A 17,026-nucleotide genomic window follows, 5' to 3' on the forward strand; every position below is an offset into this window, starting at 1 on the left:
AGAACAAACAGCTATAATATCAAGTAATGTCTGCACTTGTAGCTAATTATACGAGTGCATAAGTCCCTGATATTAGCTTTTATGCAGTTAATGCAGTTGGGTGCTACTTACTTAGTGTTATGGTACTGTACAACAGCTGCGTGAACAGATAGTAATTAAAATTACTGCTTATTAGACAACTAGAAGTATGGTGGCAATAAAATTCAAATGTTTAACTTCTGTTTATGAATATATTATAGTTTGAATTAATTTTATTATCTGCGGGCCTATCATGTATCTTAAGTTGTCAACTAGGGTACGCCAAGTTGATGGTCACTATTCAGTACACTGCTGCTTTGATGTAAAGTGTTAATCACTATAATTTGAGGGAAGAAACAATGTACAGCATAGTGGCTTTCAAATTGTTGTCAACTGGGATAAGTGATAACCCCCCTGGGTGGTCATAGTTATATTGTGATTGCTGATTACAAGTTTTAGGTTTGATTCCTGAATTGGGAAAAATGTAATTCTGTATTTAAGTCCCTTACGAATGGGAAAAAATCTAAGTAAAATGTTACTAAAAGTATTTTATTGTTGTACATTGCGCGGCAGTAACAAAGAATTGTACCTAAGAGACTATTTATTTCTTGAAATCCCCGAATGTACATTTAACATGAAATTAATATCCCTAGTATATCAACTAACAATTCTACTTCTACTGCTTCAGGAACACAGAAAACACAAGATTTAATACTTTTAATAAATAAATTTGAGCGACCTAAAATTACACACATTATTAACATCTCCCTATAAAAATATCTACGAAAACGCGAATTCAAAAGCTTTATAGCATTTCTACGCATTTTACGAGATAATACAACAAAGGAGTCCGGTCAATGACCTATTTTTAATTTTAGAGGCTGTTCTGATGGTAATCTTAGATGGAGAGCCTTTGAAGACGTACCTTTGTCAAGTGGTTTATTATTCAAGACTGTATATTGATACTCTAAGATGCTTGTGAATTTTTAAATTATGTTCGTGTATTATTTTTTCTGGGGCGCTTGTTTGTCGGTTGAATTGTTTGTTTATTTTGATATTGTGTTATGAATAATTTAGAAGCTCACTTCAATTATTTTTGTATTTATATTTTACTGACTATTTTAACACGTAAATTATTATTAGATTTGATATACGAGTATGGCTGTTAAAACGACTTCACTACATACCCGTAGTAAAAACAAATGTCGCTTCGTGCGTCTGTTCCTATGTCTGTATATGTATGTATGCCTAGATCTGTAAAATTATGCAACATCATCGTCATGCAAAACTATTGACAGCTACGTTTACGTACCACAATGATCAAGCAAATATACCATTGCCCTAACAATATCACGAGGCCAAATGAATCCGACCCATAATATCAATTACACTCCAATAATTCTATTTGCACTAATCCCACAATATAACTCGAGAACCCATATTAATCCTGCAGGTTCCGTACCCTATTAGTGGGCAGAGGGATTTAGCCCGTGTACACAGGACCCCCATAAACGTACGGAATCATGGTTTAATCTCGGCGTAATGAAAACGGGGAGGGATTAGCTTTCATTAGTTGTACTAGCAGGTACTCTAGGCGATAAGTAGGGTATGATCTTTGGCGCTAAGCTAACTTTGTTTGTAGTTAGTTTGCTGTGGATGATGGTGAAATTTTACTTTGAGAGAGTATATGGTAAAAGTTTCGGGGGAAGCTTTGGGATAGGAGCTTTGGTTATCTGTGAAGTGAAAGTGCCTGTTAGCTATAAACTAAATGTATCAAAGTTACAACAGTAAAAGACAAGTAAATATAAAGTCTAGCAAACTGGCGAATACGTATTCTTAGAATGTATGTAGCAAAAATTTTAATTAATGAACACAATTTTTGAACAAAATTTTAGACTTGGTATGGAAATAAAATGTAGTATAGGATTTGGTTCAAGAAACCATTGCTAAAGCTAGAAAAGGAGATGAAACTTTATACACATGGGTTGAGCCACTCGAGGCACTCATACCCCAAAGTCGAATAGTAACAATTTTGATTTTAAATTACACTTTATTATTTTATACCAATTTCAAACTACTTAGATCCTACGGAAGTGTTGATAAAAGTACAAACAGAAAATGAAGAAAAAGCTGAGCATTGACTAACGATAAAAAGATAGGAAGTGAAATATTTCCCGTCGTCGCGTCGTCGCGTCGCTGTGAACGACAAAAAATGCGCAGTTACCGTCAGTTATCGGAAGTTCCTGCTTCTAACTGAAGCGAGTTAAGTGCTCCACTACTTGCACCTGAGACACCATGCTTTAGAAAGACAGTTATATTGTACTTCTATAGATTATTTGTCGATTAGAACTTCGCTTTGTTTAGAGTGAGATGGTTTTAAGGTTTGCTTGAGAGTTCTATAAACAGCTGTTGAGGAAACGCAACTTACATGCTTTCGGCTTGCGTTATAGACTTATCAGATGGACAGCAATGTGTTTAAAAATTTTTTCTTAAAAGAAACTTTACACAACCGTTAATTCTCACGCAAGTCAAGCCCTGCTCCTATTTATGTTTCAACAAAGCGTCTACTGATCAATAAATGATATGAACGATTCATCCATTATTCTCATAACTGTTGGGCAACCGGATTCCAGCCACAAAAATCATTGTAAAATATATTTTAATCTGCTAATAAAATCCCTTTATACTCTCAAAAGTGTAACATAAAGTTGTGAGTCATACATTGCGTTATTTATAAGCCATTGTGTTAAAATATATCAAAGCGGAGAAGACATGAAAAACACATAACATTTTATGACGCGGAATGTGAATTTTTCATTTTATTGCACTACATCTCGTCACGGCTACAAACTCACACACACTTACATTGTTTGGATATAAAACATAATTATATCACTAGTGCACAACCGCTGCTTTGCTCGCGTTAGTGAGCTTCTGAATAAGACTTCAAAAGAAAAACAAATAAAATTTAATTTTTTACCTGTTTATGCCTCCTCCCATCAATAAATGTCATTATTTCATGTCACCTTTAAACCGTTACCCTTCAACGCCCTTAACTCGTCCGAAATCGAAGTAATATCCGATTTGTCAATAACTTTCTCGAATCGATTTTTTTACTTTTGCCACTCATTCATTTCATTCATCAACCAATTGACAGCGAATTATGAAAAAAAAATACTAAAGATAAAAATTACCTACATTAAGTTGCTCTCTCAATCTAAATTATTATTTCTAAAACATCGAAAACTGCAAAATCACAAATATATACGTATTATCATGCCTGTGATACCCGAGGATGTAGGTATGTGTATAATCATCATGTCCATATTCTGGCACAGTTTACATATAAACAGAAAAGACCAAGCCGAAAACTATAGTAGGTAAATTCAATAAATATCCTTAGTTCAAGTTACAGACTGTGTAACATCCATCCAAACTTCCACATTTATAATATTAACAGAACATTATCCTCAACATTACAGGAACCTTGACAACGGCCTCCAAACTACTAATAACATCTACCAAGGAAAGTCTACGAAAAACTTATTTGTATGTAGATCCACCATTGTGCCAAATTCATAGTCTTGTATGAAAGGAAGGGTTCACTATATTCGCTAGTATGAATGGGGTACGTAACGAACGGCGACAATCGTTCAGACTAAGTGGGTCAAACTATTACACCCTCTGACCGATGACACATAAAGCCTTCCACGCTGAATATCAAACTTATATGTGCTATATTTCTAGGGTTAAAGTTCCGATCTATCGACCCGTTCTGCGTAAAAAATATACCGCGTCCTATAGGAGTACTAGTATGTCTATCTATTTGTCCTTTATAGATGACTTCCCTAGATTATAAAAAATAATAATAAATTTAACCCATTACTGTCCTACTGCTAGCCAAGGGTCTCCTCCCGTAATGAGGAAGGGGTAAGGTCTTAAGTCCACCATCTTGCCAAGTGCGGGTTGGGGACTTTGCAAACCTTCAAGAACTGTACTGAAGAACTCCCAGGCATGCAAGGTTGCATTACGATGTTTACCTTCACCGACGGAACAAGTGATAATTATTTCTAATTTTCTAATAGACACATAACTTCGAAAAGTCATTGGTGTGTTGCCTCACTTGCCTCACGTTCGAACCTACAGCTAGTGTGGGAGTTACCAATTTAGGTATACCACTCGGTTATCACTGCTCTCCTTGATAAGTATTTTTTTAATAACCCATTTCTGTCCCACTGCAGGGCAACGTTTTCCTCACAAATGAGGGGGGGTTAGGCCTTGAGTCCAGATAAATTATTACTAATTCAATAAAGTAAAATAAAATAATCGTAAATGTGTTACTGAAACAAGTGTATTACAGGAGTGGTTGGAGAGTGACAACATAACGAGACTTTAGGTTATAAACAGATGTATGTAGGTACTAAGTTTCTTCAGCTACAGTCTAAAAATGTAGCCACTTGTTGTAGACTTTAGCTAAGAGCTTCTACTGACAGACAGACAGACTGACAGCTGTCAGGTTGGTTATTCACTCAAGTAGTTTGACACGGCACCTCTCAATGGAGACGTTTTAAAGCATTACCAAGAAAAACTGGATTAAATTTACATAAGAGATGTGTTTAAAATTATTTATGCCGTTCTTTAGACGATAGACTAAGTATTAAGATTTAAGCTGGCTTAAATAGATACATAATATACTACATACTTTGTTAAAGATCCCCCGGATAATTCATTTGATGTATAAAAGCTGTAATGTTCTAATAGTCCGGTCAAATTAGACCAAAAAATCAGTAAACCCACGACAAATTCAGGGGAAGCTGAAAATTCTTAAAATTGTTTAAATTATAATTATAAACATTGTCTTAAAAGTCCCAACCGATCCCATGTAAGGAAAAAAATTTAGCGGGGTAATAAGGTCCAAAAAATGAGTTTTTCGCGATTTTCTTGAAAACGGTAAGTTTTATCGCAAAATTACCCCAAACATAATTTGTAGATCAGGGAATTTCCTATTTTTTATAGAAAATTCCGAAACGTGTGCGTTTATGACGCTCGCAATTTTTTGCATCGTTATATCTCAGAAGCGGTGGCTTTTAGGGAAAAAATTATTGATACCTTTTTTATAGGAAATTCCCTGATCTACAAATTATGTCTGGGGTAATTTTGCGATAAAACTTACCGTTTTCAAGAAAATCGCGAAAAACTCATTTTTTGGACCTTATTACCCCGCTAAAATTTTTTCCTTACATGGGATCGGTTGGGACTTTTAAGACAATGTTTATAATTATAATTTAAACAATTTTAAGAATTTTCAGCTTCCCCTGAATTTGTCGTGGGTCAAATGTCTAAATTGACCGGACTATAAGTACTAAAAGTGATTTTAAGTGTCTCGGTTAAGAAACTTTAGAGAATCTTCAAATTATAAGGTATTAGTAACATTTCATCAACATTTAATTTTGTATCGTCAAAGGTATTTCTATTGTTACTAAGGTATTAGTAACATTTCATCAACATTTGTAAGATCAAAGTTTTCTTAGTTTGTAATAAAGCCTTGCCTTTTTTCTTAAAGCTACTGATTAAATTATTATTTATATCCTTTCACAATAAACTCGAAGTGTTTTAAAAATATATTTTATTAACCTACAATGTTTGAGATCGACAGTCGAATCGTTCTTATGATTCACACAAACCAGACACATTTCGAAACGGCTCCTACATCTGGTTTTCTTCATATATTTTTATCACAGCCCATATTTAAATATTAAAGTAAATAAATATATTAAAGAAAACCACTCATTTTTTTAAAAAACTGACCCGTTTTTGTCCTGGCGCGATCGACTAAGGCGTAACCCCTTTTATTAGGAAAACAGACCAGCAACACGATTTTTTACACTCGGCTATAATACTATCGACTAGTTAGCTAATGACATTAAATATCTACTTTAAACTATAGTTCCTACTTTACACGCTAGAGGCGCTGTTCAGTTTTCATAAAATATTTGTCGATAGTTGGTAAGGGTATGAAATCGCCTCTCCATACATAGTAACTGGGTAGAAAAGGGGTAATTATAATAAATATTAAATAGTACTTACATCACATCAGCTTGTGATAAAGGGTTGAAACTTGTTGAATTAGCAGGTTATCTGTAACAAAACAAATGTATTGTTAACGCGAGTTTACAAGCAGTTAGGAAATGAGATAAGAGTCGATTTGTTGTAAACAAACAGTAAAATATATGGGGACCAGAAAGTAGTATGATTGTTAATATCATTCTTTGCAGCCTTATATTGTAATGTTTTGAGTGATTTAATTTTTTTTTTTCATTGTAAAGAGGATGATTTCAATAATAAAGATAATTATTAAAATATTTGCGCTAGGGCCAGTTTCACTTTTAAATTTAAGTATAAGATAAAATATCTACTAAATAAAGTAACGGCAAATAACTGAAAACATTGGTGAAAATTCCACCTGATGGATATTTTGAAGTGTAACTAAAAAGTCTCCTGATAAAATAGTGTTATAAGATCGTAATGTAAATCTACATTTATACGTCATAATCAATCTACATTTGAAACTCAATATGCTAAGAACGAATTTACCTAATGAAATGTTTTTGACTGAAAAGCATCTTGTATCGCTTGCACCGTATTTTTTTACTGATTTCATTTTCAAGCGCCTCATAACTCAAAAGAAAAGTACAAGAAACGCCTTGAAAAATGACAGCGAAAGCAGCTATTTTGGCAACAAATAATATCAATATCGTCAGAATCCGATAAAACAAAGCTTTCATCGCGAATTAGGTTTCTTATCCCACTCCTGAGTCATCGATACAAGTTTCAATACTTATTATTTCATAACAATATTTCTAGAGTGATTACTTTGGCGAGGAGCCAGGCTCAGCCTTTCTTGTTTGCACAGCCAATAATCTTAGGAGATAATCTCGCCGAGGTTCACTGTTTGAACTACCTTGGGCCAATTCTTTTATGCACTAAGTGGATTATTCAGAATTAAAAATTTAATTTGATTTTTTCATGCTGTATGTATGGAGCTCACTCGTGGTTCAAGCTGTTTAAAAGGTATCGAGATGATAAAATAACTGTGTAGTCTAAAGTTGATTACTGCCCGGTTTCTGAAGCACATTTAATGGTAGTTTATCTATTCAAACTGTCATATTTATATGAATTTAAACACTATTAAATAGATTATCTACCGCTAAATGTACATCAAAAATCGGGGTCCCCAAAATACACTATTTGACATGTAAGTTTGGGTCTGCATGCTCTTGTGTTATGTTGCATGACGGCAACAAGAAGTATTATTAGGGATGTGTAGAGAAGAGACGGTCTAATTATTTGAAATGGCAAGGATATGTAAAAAAGGCAGGCCAATTATGCCGGCTACAAGTTACCGGAACTGTTATTTCTCCTAAAATTTATAAAATTGTATTACAAGAGCTCATAAAACGTAAAATTTTGACAAGACATGGCTTCGGTAAAGTGTAAAAGAAGGATAGAGTGGAGGTCAAATTGTTCCTATTTCTATTTACTAGTATTAATTCAGTCAAAAGTTCGAACCCGTGAAAACATACCGATAACTCTCCAAAGATATGTGAGTATTAAAACATGCCTGCTTGATAAAACCTTTCTATAACACTTTTTAAGGACCTACAAAGTCCCCACTTTGCCAGCACGGTGGACTCAAGGCGTAAGCCCTTCTCATTCGGGAGGAGACCCTTGCCCAGCAGTGGGGCAGCAATGGATAAAAAAAGCATTGAAAAATATTTTCCCGCAGTAAAAATAGTTTGTAATGTTCCCACTACCGTCGTCATATGACCTTGCAAACATCGGTAAGCAGTGCATCAATCTAAATTAGTATTAGACGTTACTCACGATCTAGTGAATGATTTAAACCAGATTACTTCTATCTTATCCTCCTCTTACTGGAGATCAAAGTGGTGCAGCTACACTCTGCATTTGTATTAAAGCACTATTTATTACTTAGTTTGAATGCATATCATATGAAGACGGTATTATGTAATTACACAATCACACATATTAGGTCGGGGAAAAAGTCTTTTCGCATTATAGTATGTATGAACTTGTAATAAAATCTTTTTGCCTTCAAGAATCACAAATGAGTGCACGGTTCATTAGGTTTCTTTCAGTGAGCTCGTGAGGTACCCAAATATCGAGTCATGTTCATACATACTATAATGCGAAAATACTTTTTCCCCAACCTAATATGTGGGTACAGTCTTCCACTTCAGCCGTGTAAATTAGGTACGTTCCAAATGTAGGTCAATATTCTTCACATATTTCTTACTAGCTGACCCGCGCAACTTCGCTTGCGTCACATAAGAGAGAATGGGTCAGAATTTTCCATGTTTTTGTAACACTTTTTACTGTTACCTACTCTGCTCCTATTGGTCGTAGCGTGATGATATAAAATATGCTTTTCACGAAAAATATTCTCAAAATTATTTATATCTCTTAGTATAACAGTTGCCATGGCAACGGAATTTTGTTAATTCAATGTCATTATAATATTGATTTTTCGCGACTTCGTTGAATTTTCTGAATTTTCCCGGGAAATGCGTCATTTTCCCGGGGTAAAAAGTAGCCTATGTCCTTTCTCGGGTATCAAAATATCTCCATACCAAATTTCATGCAAATTGGTTCAGTAGTTTAGACGTGATTGAGTAGCAGACAGACAGACAGACAGACAGACAGACAGACAGAGTTACTTTCGCATTTATAATATTAGTATGGATGGCATACGTAAATCAATAAGCTTTTTAAAGATTTTCCGGCATTCATGATTATGCAGGTTTCCATCTAAAACTTGTTTCTCATCGATTAACAAAATCATCATTAATACTAATTTGTATATATTTTTTGTTTTTGCAATAGTTATAATTGTAGTCATTCTTGCCACAAACACTTCAAATTGGAATGAACTAGATATAGTAGGTATAATAATATGTTCCTGTTTTATTTCTATTCTTACATATTTTTCATTCTAAGCAATTCTGTTGCAAATATCCGTGTCGACAAATACTAGTATCAGTTCACATGGAACGTGCCGTACTACGACACGTTAATTTAGCGTGCGCCGAGATAAGATATTGGGTTTTTAATTAGAGCTGGCTCGAGTGTGGCTTAGTGCTATCTCGCAGATAATTGACGGTTCGTACTCGTGAACTACTCTCGTGCCGGTTCAATTTGTCATATTTACTGCTTTGATTTAACACGTTACTGCCCTACTGAGGTTTATTGTGTTACTAGGCCAAATAAACAGATTACAGCCGTATTATTATTGTTTTTTAAGACGCAGATTAGAAATCAAGTTTGTTATGATAGAATTATATCTAGTGACAACTAGATAGGATTAGGTCTTATGACGGATTCAAAGTGCAATAACTAGATAATTGTAATAATAGCAGAATTAAGATATAAACAAATGAGATAGTTTGTAGATAATTTTGTGACCAACATTTTGAGTCTAATAGGCAATGTGATAAATCGGCACCATATGTAAATATACAGGCTTTATTATAATAACTTATTAGTTTATTCCTTTCAGTATTAGCAATTCCGATAGCAAAACTCTACACGAGTTAGATATTTATTAGGTCATTGATAAAGCGAGAGTTTTTCTAACAAAATATCCAATTAGCTCGGTTGACCTGTATCCGCGTCGAGGCGCGAGGCGCGGCGCGGCGTGGCAGGTGCGAACGTCGCTTGTTAACGAGTCACTTCGCAACTTTTAACGATCTACGGAATTACTCATACACAAATTGTTTATAATTAATTCACGATAAACTACTAACTTTGCAACATTCCAAGGTTAAAAGTTGAGGGAATAAGTTGGTTGCAGTTAAGTTTTATTTTTAATTAGCTTTATTGCTCTCTGTCAAACAAAAGAAATAAGAGAAAATTATTTCATTTTACGTACATCAAATCTCACCCTTTTTCAATGAGGGTAGGTAGAAATCAAAGTACTTGGCTTACTATGATACTTTTGTTTAAAATACATTGATACATCTAAATTAACAATTTACCTGATTATCCTGTATTTTTGAATAGTAAAATACTGAAGCCATGACATGATACAACAAATTTTAATATAACAGGGTATTTCTACATTCATATGCACCGAGATTACCTCGTGAAGTAATAACATAAAACATACATAAAGACACAAATGCAAGTGAATAATAAAAACGTCACGAAGCTTGTTTTCTTACACAAATTATTTACACAATGAAATTACCTTTATCAAACTTTACGAATAATTTTGAAAATGGATATGAAACAGCAAGTCTATATTTTTACGAATAAGAAACATACCTTAGTATTTTATATTCCTACTTTTCTCAACGTAACTTTTTATTGCAGTTAATTCCGCTGTTAGCTTACTTTTTACATCGCCTAGCCGCTAGATGGCGTGCATCCGTCTTTCTTAGGAGGGAAACATAAAAACCCCATCAACCGGCAGCTATGTGTGTGTGTGTGTGTGTGTGTGTGTGTGTGTGTGTGTGTGTGTGTGTGTGTGTGATCGTCAAATGTTTTATGTTGCACACGATTTTATATTGTGTGTTACTTCTTGGGATGAAAACTTTGCATTTCTTATGAAAAGTCTATGTCAGTACCTACCGAATATTAGATCCTGAATAGGTATAATTCTTATGATGCACTTCTTAGTATCTCATCGAAACCGCGTTGCCGAAAAAATAAAGGTTGTCGCAAGGTTGTACAAATGAATTCTCGATCGAGACATCGTAGCTTCGAACCTAAATGTTCAAACCGTGGAGTTATTTACTCAATTACTAGCTTTGGAATCCGAACATTAGTAACAAGATAATTCTTAAAAAATATTGTTGTAAGTAACAAAACCGGGATGGGTACAAGTATCTATTGAGTTTTAGTGCTAACATAGCTACATTGATGAGTAGGAACTTTCATCAGGTGTCTAACAACCTGAGTACAAGCTTTTCTCAGTTTGAAATGACATGACCGTTATTAAAATGTCCAAAGACATATTTTTGTAGGAATACCAAATTCTTACACACCACTAAATTGAAAACAAAAACTGTCATTTACACCTGTGTCCAGTGTGCCAGTGATATGAAGCATGATATTACATTGTCACGTTAGCTCGTATTAACGTTAATACCAGCTCCATCATTGAACGCGACGCACCGTCACACTCCATCTATAATAAAAAGGTACCCTTCCAGACTGGTTGTCAGACTTTCAAGCTTCTGACTACTGTTAGTGACTACAAAGATTTTCGAAATTGACAGCCGGACCCACAATTTAACGTGCCTTTCGAAACACGGAGGAACTCGATATGTATAAGATGGTCAAACATTCACAGAACAAACTAGGCAAGCGTAGCTTAACCTCAGAGATCGATCCGCGCGGCTGTAGTTAACTAAGCCACGAGTTCCTCTCAAACATTTTTACACACCACTAAATTGAAAACAAAACCTGTCATTTACACCTGTGTCCAGTGTGCCAGTGATACGAGGCATGATATTACATTGTCACGTATTAACGGTAATACCAGCTCTATCATTGAACGCGACGTACCGTCACACTCCATCTAAAAAAGTACCCTTCAAGACTGGTTGTCAGACTTTCAAGCTTCTGACTACTGTAAACGACTATCAAAGATCTTTGAAATAGACAGCTGGGACCTACAATTTAACGTGCCTTCCGAAACACGGAGGAACTCGATATGTATAAGATGGTCACCCATCCACAGACCAACCTCGGCAAGCATGGCTTAACCTCAGAGATGGATCCGCGCGGCTGTTGTTAACTAAGCCACGAGTTCCTCCCAAAAATTCTTACAGACCTCTTAATTGAAAACAAAACCTGTCATTTACACCTGTGTCCAGTGTGCCAGTGATACGAGGCATGATATTACATTGTCACGTTAGCTCGTATTAACGGTAATACCAGCTCTATCATTGAACGCGACGTACCGTCACACTCCATCTAAAAAGTACTCTTCAAGACTGGTTGTCAGACTTTCAAGCTTCTGACTACTGTTAACGACTGACAGAGATCTTCGACATTGACAGCCGGGACCCACAATGTAACGTGCCTCCCGAAACATGGAGGAACTCGATATGTAAAAGATGGTCACCCATCAAAAAAACAATCTGGGCAAGCATGACTTAACCTCAGAGATCGATCCGGGCGGCTGTTGTTAGCTAAACCACGAGTTCCTCTCGAAAATTTTTACACACCACTAAATTGAAAACAAACTGTCATTTACACCTGTGTCCAGTGTGCCAGTGATACGAAGCATGATATTACATTGTCACGTATTAACGGTAATACCAGCTCTATCATTGAACGCGACGTACCGTCACACTCCATCTACAAAGGTACCCTTCAAGACTGGTTGTCAGACTTTCAAGCTTCTGACTACTGTTAACGACTGTCAAATATTCTTCGAAAATGACAGCCGGGACCCACAATTTAACGTGCCTTCCGAAACACGGAGGAACTCGATATGTATAAAATGGTCACCCATCCAAAAAACAATCTGGACAAGCGTAGCTTAACCTCAGAGATCGATCCGCGCGGCTGTTGTTAACTAAGCCACGAGTTCCTCTCAAAGATTCTTACACACCACTAAATTGAAAACAAAAACCTGTCATTTACACCTGTGTCCAGTGTGCCAGTGATACCAAGCATGATATTACATTGTCACGTTAGCTCGTATTAGCGGTAATACCAGCTCTATCATTGAACGCGACGTACCGTCACACTCCATCTAAAAAGGTCGCGTTGACGAATACGTTTTTTGTGGAAGGTAGGCCTTTGATGTGGTATAAATAATAAGTTTGTATTTTTAGTCGCGGGTTTTACAGGTGTGGTATAAAAATCATTTGTGATTTAGGTTATAGTGTATGTAATTTTTAGACACAAATGCTAATACTATCACAGAAATGTAGGCTTGATTCTAAATTCGTGTGTCGTAGACGAAGAATTTTCCTAAAATAATATTTAAAATGACACACCTTTAAAACTATGCCTGAGGCTTACTTTCAAGTAAAATTGAATGATATTAGTTCTTAATATCATTCAATTTTACTTGAAAGTAAGTTTGTGTATTTTTTCATACTAAGCCAGGATTATATCCGACATTATTAAAACCGACTAACAAATCAATTTGTCTTTGCAAACTTACGACTTTCATATTTATTTGCGCAATATTATAATTCAAAAATATAGTTTAAAGCCGGTATTTTAAGGCTTACGTATTCTCTTATTCCGCCATCACTGCTTTGTGTAACATTCTTAGAAATAAAAGGGATATTATTTCAACAAGCTCGAAGGGGACCCGAATGTCCGAGAGAAATATTTGGAACTCAATGGAATAAAAACAATGACAAATTGATTGCCGCAAGGTAGACACGATTGATACGATTTTAATGGTCTAGTAATAACGTTTGGCAAATGTAATAAATCCAAGAATTAGGTGAATATAAATCTATAAGTTTCAAAGGAGTACGATCTTCTTAAAATATTTCACACATAGGTTGATGTACTAAAATGTGAAAATTCCAAACAGTTAGATCCTAAAGAAAAAACCACTCACTTAAAACAGACAGCAGTCTATTACACAAAAAGGTTTTGTTTGAAAATCGAACCCATGACACCAAGTACCTCAGCACAGATACCTGAAAGGCAACGATTGTAATAAATTAAATCATCATAAATACACATAACAGCTCCTCATTCACCACCAACCACTCTAATCTATACCTACCCCTAACAAACGTAAAAAGTACAACTAAAGAAAATGTACCAGTTCAAGGACACGTTTCGAAATAACCCGCACATCCCACAGAAAGCGAAGTCTTTACGAACAATATACATTACCTTTTACCTTTAAACCCGAAGGTCTCGTGACCCTAAAATCACTCACATTATGAATGAAAGTGAACTATAACCTTTGTTACAACTGTCTGTCTGTGCCTACACGATATTCTAATTAGTATGAAAATACCGGCAAGATTTTCTAAATTTCTATTAAAATATTCTCAGTAGTTTGGAGTTTAGTAACGTGCCCGGTTTTGCCCCTTACTACCTAACATTGTAACTAACCTTGGGTACATCTACGTTTCACACATCCCTGTCTACACTTTTGGAAAAGACGGCTATTATAATGTTTGAAAAATGAGATACGTGTATTTGTTCTTTGATAAGTATTTGTTCTAGTTTCTTGTCCTTACACCTTTTATCTTAAATCTCACAAATTAAATATGTGGACTGGAAAGTCTTTACAATGACGTTACAAACATTGACCACGTTCAGAAACTATGTAAATATATTTGCACGTATAATTATGGAAAAAATGGGTTTGTAAAAATTATCTACCTATATGATAGTCTTAAATTATTTCGATAATAAAAATGCTTTCCAATTTATTCTAAAAGTATTTTTTTAAGGAATCTTAACAGTAATAATTGTTTAATGTCTAAGCTTAATGATAAATAAAAACACAAAGTTTATATGTCGTCATCATTTTCATACAAAACACATAATATACACATAACAAAACTACTAAAAACTAATAAAAATATTACAAAAATATTGTACGTCAAAGATACACAGAGTAATAGATTTTAATACTTTAATTTTAATAGCTTCTCAGTAACGGTATAATGGTAATAGCAAAGTATCAAGACAGTTCCGACAACTACGACCGTCATACCACTCGTACTTGACAGAATGACATCAAACGATGATATTGTAACGATTTCCTTCTAATTTCACTACTTTGACACCACTGTTTATTTTCTCAGAAACGGTCATTTTATAATCGTATTTTGCAGCGATCAGACTGATCATTAGAAAAATATGTTAAAACAAAGTCTCTAAATATTAAAATCTAGCCAAACTATAGAAACTTAGCTTTTATATTTAGATATAGTTAAAAATCTTCTGGGTTTTTAAGTTGATCACTTTTCCACACTTTCGTTTGAAAGCTAGTAGCATAAACTCTAATGCCCCATTATTATATTAGCGAAATGATTTATTTTACTTTCGTAGATTAAACATCAAATTACAGCATACAAAATAATATCTTACAAGTCGCCATCTCGTCTCAAATAACGTAATATTCCATTTTATCAATAAAACATATCAAATAATCGCAAATAGCTTCAAGTCTAGGCAATACGCCACGTATTAGGACATAAACGTCACATGTTATTGAAATACGCCGCTAGATGGCGTATCATTCGCGTATTTACTCACGTGCCGTAAAATTCAAATTAACATTTTTATGTCGTCAGTAAAGTGCGAGCACCTTGGTGTTTATAACACAATTAGAGGTCAACGACACCGCACAGATGGCACTAGATAAAAATAACATGTAAAACAGCTCTAAGAAGAAAATTTTACTGGCTACTTTACTTACATACATAACTGCACGCCTGTTATTCCCCAAGATGTAGGCAGAGATGTACGAAATACACTTTTCGCCGTTAATATGTTAGTCACATGTAATTGGTGGCTAGCCTAATTATTTATTAGCCATAATTGTACCAAACTCCGGATTTCTATTGAGAAATATTCTTAATTTAATTAAAAAAGACCACCATCAGCCTAGCCTTTCTTTCAACCATGTTGGAGTCGAGTTCCAATTTCATCGCATGTAGCTGGATGATACCAATGTTTTACATTGAGCGACTGCCTATCAGACCTCCACAACCCAGTTACCTGGGTATATAACACGATACCTCTCGGTAAGACTGATTGTCAGAATTTCAAGCTTCTGATTACTGTTAACGACTGTTAAAGATCTTTGAAACTAACACCCGGGACCCACAATTTTACGTGGCTCCAAATTAGAAAATGCCAATAACAATGTGATAAAACTAAAAAAAAAAAATTGGGGGAACTATAAATATCTAGTCACATTTAAAATTTAACAATTTCACTATACGGCTTCTAGTGTATTAGGTTCTAATCATAAATATGAATTGTTTTACATAATACTCAATTACTCGCAGAAGGTCGACATTGTCAACTGCAGGGAATGAGTTTCATAGACATAATGGCTATTGGAGGCTGCAGCAAACTTAATAGATGCGGGATTACCCGCCCGAGTTGAAACTACTTAGACATTGTAAACGGAGCCTTAGATAGATTACATCTTAGAATTGTTTAGGTATTATTTTACATAGATAGTTTGGAAAGATGTACAAAGACCAGTCACAGCCAGTGTCATTTTTCATAAAGGTCAGGTCCCTCAAGTAGTGTATGACAAAATGTGTGAATGCAGAAAATGGCCAAAGAGAATTTTGATGTATGACGTGTTAAGTTACTATATTAAATTCACCAATTGAGATTCAGAAAAGAAGTACTAAGTGCTATAATATTGAATTTTAGATCAGGAAAATTACTAAGTTTTCAAAACCATTTGATTTATTATTTATCAAGGTTGTTATAGCCTTAAAAGTTAAAATCTAACAAAATACCGTCCATCGTACATAATTTATCAGCTCTTTGCTAATGGACGCCTAAAGATATTATATTTAGAGAGAAAATATACATAATAGCAAACAGAAATACTTCAAAAGCAATTCAATCAAGTCATCATAAAAAGTAATGGCGCATTAATTTTGACAGACGACGGATATTAGACGCGCTGTAAGGCTGAGTTCACACTAGCTTTCTTTTACGCGACACAGATGGTGTTTGCTTATCACGAGAAACAAATGAATTGAATGCTGCGCCCGCGTCGCGTTCAAGCAGCTTCCGAGCAGTAACTAGTATGATTTTATCCAACAATCGACAACAGACAGGCTATCGAGAAATTTTATATGAAACCCTGATCAGCCCTAGTGGGTGGCGTAGTAACAAACTTTTAAATACATTTTACATACAATACTGGATAGTAGTATAGTACCAACTGCAAAGAATGTGCTATTCGGTCGAATGTCACCACACCCCTCAGCGACGGTCCTAAGGCGGGCTTGCG

At 35.0% G+C, this 17,026-nt stretch overlaps 1 protein-coding gene across 1 annotated transcript in view; it reads right to left on the bottom strand.

The window, feature by feature from the left end:
- Positions 1–17,026, bottom strand: part of AstC-R2 (Allatostatin C receptor 2) — a 158,598-nt gene that overhangs the window by 64,834 nt on the left and 76,738 nt on the right. The window contains exon 3 of the mRNA XM_076113897.1: positions 6,106–6,156. The gene's annotated coding sequence lies outside the window, so the exon portion shown is untranslated. The remainder of the gene's footprint in view (positions 1–6,105; positions 6,157–17,026) is intronic.

This window comes from Anticarsia gemmatalis, chromosome 4, assembly GCF_050436995.1.
Source record: "Anticarsia gemmatalis isolate Benzon Research Colony breed Stoneville strain chromosome 4, ilAntGemm2 primary, whole genome shotgun sequence".
In the NCBI taxonomy this organism is placed as follows: Eukaryota; Metazoa; Arthropoda; class Insecta; order Lepidoptera; family Erebidae; genus Anticarsia; species Anticarsia gemmatalis.